Genomic DNA, 6,097 nt, shown 5'->3' with positions numbered 1-6,097 from the left:
ATGAGAAAGAGAAACATATATGCACCAAAAAATTACCTACCAACTTTACTGAATGTCGGCTTGTTGATCTCCACCCTGCAGCCAAGAACATCATAACACCAAGTTACTACCTCACCTATCAAGAGTAAAAGAGTATTCTCAAATAATGTGGGCAAAAACACAAGTCTCTGTGTCTCCTTTAAGTTCCCAACTACTCCCCATCCATTCCAACCCTTCCCTCTCAATGGTACCACTATGGAGGCAGATCCATCAACACTTATGCAAACTGTCAGTCACAAGTCACTGTGACTTCTCTCCCCCCAAAAAACATCACTAACATATAAATGGCAAAATTCTTGGTAAACAGGAAAAAAAGTCAGGCTTTCCCTAAAGCATGTTTCCAGATCTCTTTTGCAAGGACATATAAGCAGAGGACTTTGTAGCTATACACCCGTAGTAAGCAGAGGATCCAGTTACATTAATTGTAAAGTGTCCTTGTTCACAATTAATAGAAATACTGTATGTACAACACCAGTTACTGTGTCCATGGTTGTATTTATTATATAATAAATACATACATAGTTGGGTCTACTCAACAGGCCCTTTTGACCTTGTATCATGAGCATTTCTCAGAGGCTAAGTAAAACATGACCAAAACATGGCCCAAGGTCTTCAACACAAACCTGACAAACCTCAATAACCTGTTTTACATCTTCCGTTGCAGAAATACCTTGGTTAGCATCTAAGTTGGGAAACTTCAGCAGCAAGTAAATGTGGAAGGCAACCAACTGCAGTGTCATATGTTTGAACAAGTTCCCTTAGCTTAGCTAAGGAAATGCCATGCTTCAGGAGAGTCTGTGTGTACGAACTCATTGCCTTGTTAACAGGAGTTAACGCAAGAAATATCAGCTCACACTGAGGGAGCCTTAGCCTGAATCCGCTACCTCTGATATGCCATAGTCTAACAATAGGAAGCCATATCTCGCCTACTGGCTTAACTTGAGATAACACGATTGGGGTCTGCGCATAGCATTACTTCACTCTTGCAGCTAGCGCTCTGCTGAAGTTTTCACTTGCAGCAACTAGATGGACAAGCGCTGGAGACTAAGACACATTAACCAGCTGGAACTTGAACACAGGTGTAAGAGAAGCTCTCAGGCTGCTAGAGGAACACAAGCTGTCATGAACCTGCTGACTTGAAAACCCAGATAGAGGTCCAGCTCTCCTCACCTCCTCTGCAGATACTTTCTCCCCAGACTGTCTTCTGGCAAGACTGCTGCAGACATGCATACTTTGTAGAAGTTAATTACACTAATGAGACAGGGACAAAGTCTCTTCAGCTGCCTAGGTGTAAACACAGAGCAAAGTGACTAGCTAGCATCACTGAGCGTACTGCTACTCAGAAAATGCTTAGGTTGCTAGATTATTGGTGCTTCCATCCATCTTGCAAATCTGAGTTACCATTTTCACAGCCACAGGGAGGACCCAGGTCTTTCTAATCCCGAACCTAGTTTCTGTAGTGTTAAGATTGTTCCTTAGCTGTCACGTTCTGCAAGTACACCTGCCAATGCTGGGCTTTCCTTTTGCTTCACGTTTAAGGAAAGAATGACTGGAAAAACTGCTGGAGATCTGGCAATAAGAATAGAACAGCCCGAAGACATGAGTCTCTGCAGAGTTCAGTGAGCCTTCTCAAATCCCTGCATGGCTGGCAGGCTGTCAGGGCTCCTACACAGCCCAGCCTGCTGCCAGCAGTCTGGCTATGGTGATACCACGTCACAACTGCCGAACAAAGGTGCTGCATTTGAAAAGAAAACATCATCAGTAAAGATGGTGGAAGGAATAAAATAAATAAATGTATCAATAAGCCCTTCTGAGGATTTGTTAAGGTGTATTTTGCCCAAGAGAGGAGAAATATTTTAAGATATAAAGAAAGACCACTTCACAGGTAACGGTCTAATATACAAGCTACCCTTGCACATCATGTGCTAATTAGCCTCCTCCATCAGTGCACAGCAACTTAGGTCTGGTTCCATTTCCTGCACTGTCTTTGTCTACACAGCCTAAAACCCAGTTAAATGTTACCAAAAGCATCATTTCCCAGAAGCTCCTGGTCTCCAAGAACACTGGCAAATTCCTTCCCGAACCATTTTATGGTTACAACAGCCTACAAACATTTCCCCTTTTTGCAGAAACAGGAAACAGAAGCGAAGTGATAAGCAGAAGGAATGGTCCTAATGCAAGCATGGAGCAAGGGATGACATTCCAGGCAACTGAGTGTATTTCCAGTGGCAACTGAAACACCTGACTGCTCAAACTGAAGTGCCTTATTCATTCTGATAGTCTGGCCTTGCTCAGACATGTACCAGTTGCAAGATCAGGATTTTTCTTTCTCAGTAAGATTCTCTCTCCCTCCTGATCAGACAGAAACTGAAGGACAGCACCACCACCACCCCACCACCCCCAGCTCTCCATGCTGCACTGGAGATGGCATCCAGCAGTAACTGCCAAGTGCAGGTATGTCTCAACACATTGACATGGCTTGCAGCTGTCATGTTAGGAAGGACTTGTACCACTGATGGACCAAGGCACAGTGAAGTTCACCAGGCTGCAAAAGCCTGAAGCTGAGGCACTTTGACATATTCTACTTCTTTTCTGCAATGCAGAAACCTGTAGTCCCTGTAGTCACAGGGGAAAGAAAGCTACAGAGGACGTAACAGTCACATTACTCCTGTAAGCAGCAGACGCCTCTTCGAGCAGGAGTTAATCCGCGGGACTGAGTCAGCCCTCCCCAGTGTCACACCCACTCACAGGAGCAGGGCCTGGGCAGCACAGGGATTCTGCAGATAAATAAAGAGCAGCAAGCTGCAGACCCAGCTTCAAACAAAAAAAGGCAAGATGACAAAAGACAGACTTTTGTACTAAGGTCATAGGAGCAGAGTCACAACAAACTTAAGTCATTTAGTCCACTCCCTTGGACTGAGTTAGGGCTAGCTACAGTCTACCAAGTTCATCCATCAGCATTTCTGCTGCTTTCTTAGCATTTCCTTCAGCATCGGACTTACCTCCCTCAGAAAAGCAGGGTCTCCATCAGCCTCTTGCATGGCTTTGCCTCTTAAAGAGAGGGAAAAATTTCCCAATTCACTCGTTCAACTAATCTCTCCAAAGGCACAGACCAAGCCTTAGCTTTAGCATTTGCTCTGTCAAGAATCCAGCAGGGACTGAACTAAGAATAGTACCTAAGGTGAAGGACAGAGCTTGTTAGTAGGATTATCCGGTGCAATTACAGGTAGCAACTCCCTGCTACTCAAAGGCTTTATGGTTAAGCAGCAAGAGAAATGCCTCTTTTCTTGGTGAAGTGCTGTGGGGGTTTTTGTTCGGTTTTAATGACACCAAGGCTGAAAGCAGGGAGCAGCTGAGGGCTGGGTGCCTGCAACTTGGTGTGCTTCTGCCTCCCTCTGCTGGGAGCCCGGCAGCCAGCAGAGCTGACACCTCGTCCCGGGAGCCAGGTCCCCTGCCCTGCACCAGCCCCGAGCCAGCTGCAGAGCCACCCCCTCCCCCCCAGGGCCACTGCACCCACCCCGGGTCACTGGGCTGCAGCCGCAGGGAGGGATACAGATGGAAAAGGCTCCTTCAGAGGCACCTGGGGGCAGCTCATGGCATTTTCCCTACGAGTCAAAGGGTCACTTTGGTCAATCAGTTTAAGAAAACTTGGCTTTTTGCTCTCAGCTTTTTTCTCCCCCCTGCCCCCCACCAACGCCCAACAGATTGTGGGTATTTTTATTTTGTTGCACGCTTCACATCTGTGGAATACAGTTTTCAGCAAGAAAAGGCGTCAAGTTCAGTTGCCTCACATGCAGAGCTGCTTAAGGAGGGAAGCCTACGCAGCAGCAAGCACCTGCCTTCAGACCCAAGGAACAGTGCAAGGCCAGCAGGAAAGTGACAGCTCTGTTAACCTGGCCACACTTTCTCTACCACCACTGCAACCCCTTGATTCCTCTTGAAATGCCTGCCATGGAAATACTTTACCTAACCCATCCTTCTCCAAACTCCCCGCCCATCCTTGCCTAGTGAAAAGCATCTCTGAACCCATTGAGATGGCACTGCACAGAGCAGTCATCAGGACCAGAACAGCAGCAACCCAAAGCTTTGGACAACATGCATGCACAGGTCTCCACATCCCTCCTGGCTGCTGCTGCAGCTCATCAGGACACATGAGGAGAACACAGCAAGAAGCGCCAGCATTAAATCAAGCTGCACACAAACGTCAGTTCCATGTTCACAGCTCAAGTGGCTCTTTTTAGCTAGTGTGCCATGCAAGTTGTTTATACAACTGAACACACCAACACTGCCAGTAAAGTGGCTCCAAGTTAAGAGCTGTATTACCAGGAACACTCATCACATGTAAAGCTGAGTCAGTTTCTTAAAATAGAGAATCTGAAAATAAACACCAGTCCAACATCAATGAATGCTACCTACCAACAGAAATACATACATTGCATGATGTATTCAAATTGTGTGTTAGACAGGAACAGTCAGAATAGAAACAAATGACTGCTGCAAGTTTTTCTGCATCCGAGGTCTCCTGCAAACTTTGCTTCTCTGACGCTAAACTATCAGTTCACTAGCACCACCAGACACAGCATGTAAGGAAATCTAAGCACGTGTCCCCTCCCTCCTACCTCAATATTACAACTGTAGTAATAAGGAGTTAAGCTAACAGGTTAACTTTGAGACACAAACTTAAAAAGCCTTACCACATTCTCTTGCAACTCCTTCCAGAGCAAGGTGGCCAAGTTCTACTCGGCTAGCAGGTTGTGCTGCCAAGAGGTCCAGCCTGGAAGCAGCACAGCAGGATGCCCCCTTCATGAGCACCCTTCCGAGCCCTTGGCCAGCAGCTCCGCACCTGGCCCGCAGAGCCACGGGGTCATCTTCTGCTCCAGGGTTGCCACTTCGAGTGTGATTCTCCTGAGGACAGAACAGATCATTGGACAGGGTGGCCTGCAGGTTGCAGTCTTCCTCTGCAGCAGCAGTACAGTTGTTGGGGGGGCCAAAAAAGGCCACTACCAGTTCAAGAGCTTTAATCCCCAGTAGGTAAGATGCATGAACTACCCTTTACCTCACTGTTTGCCTCGGGGTACAGTCCATGTACCTTGCGAATGCTGCAAGGATAATCCAAGGATCACCTGCACTGTATCAGCAGTTAGCCATTTCTTTGGTCTGCACTTCCTTTCCATCAGCACCACTGCTACATAATGCGCTACATCCGTCATTTTAGTCCCCAGAACATTATAACACCCTGGCTAAGGCAACTGCAGAGTGGATGCTGCAGTGGTGGCTTGTCACCCAAGTCCAATTCACCTACTGGAGCCTTGTCGCTTCCTCATCATGGCTGTTACCTTAATTGCTACAGTAAGCCCCTGGGGACATGCCTACATGCAGCAGCATCCCTCGTTGCAACTGAAGGACATCCAGGAAAAGGACACTGCATTCTACTCACAGGCATAAGGGAATGGACTTGGCCAACTCACTTGCTAAATGATGGGGGGGGGGGGGGGGGGGGGAGAAGCAGAGTACAGGGATTGGCTGTCACAGCGCTTGCAGCAGCATCTTTCAGTGTGTGCCGTCCATTGTTGTCTGTCCCCCCTGCCCCCCCTTTCCCTGCAATGTCCTTCTTTGCTGAAGAGTTTTCAGACAGGGGTTTTGCTGCAGTGCATCAAAGAGTGGGTGACTTGCCAGCAAACCACAAAGTGTTCCCTCCTCTTCACTTCTCCCCCAGCCACCCGGCTGACACTTCGCAGCCAGACCCGGAATGACTGCCTCCCCTGTCTATGGGACTGGGCCTTCAAGGAGGAGGAGGTCTTATTTGCACCACCCCTCCTTCAAACTCCTCCAGGAGTCCACAAGGATCCTGCTCAGTTTTACCCTCTGTGTGCCTCACCCACACCCATACAGTTTCCCTGCAGAGCACTTTCGCCCCTGCCCTGAGGCATGCTGACTTCACCGCTCTGCGGGCAGCCTGCGAGCAGGGAGAACGTTTCCTGGTGTCCAGCCCAAGGTCTGTCTCCTCAGGACTGCAGCCCAGTGTTCTAGCTTGCATGCTTTTCCGCAGGCCAGGTTA

Source organism: Falco punctatus (assembly GCF_963210335.1).
Source record: "Falco punctatus genome assembly, chromosome: 3".
Classification (NCBI taxonomy): Eukaryota; Metazoa; Chordata; class Aves; order Falconiformes; family Falconidae; genus Falco; species Falco punctatus.
The sequence above is the reverse complement of the archived record's forward strand: the minus strand, read 5'-3'. Positions refer to the sequence as shown.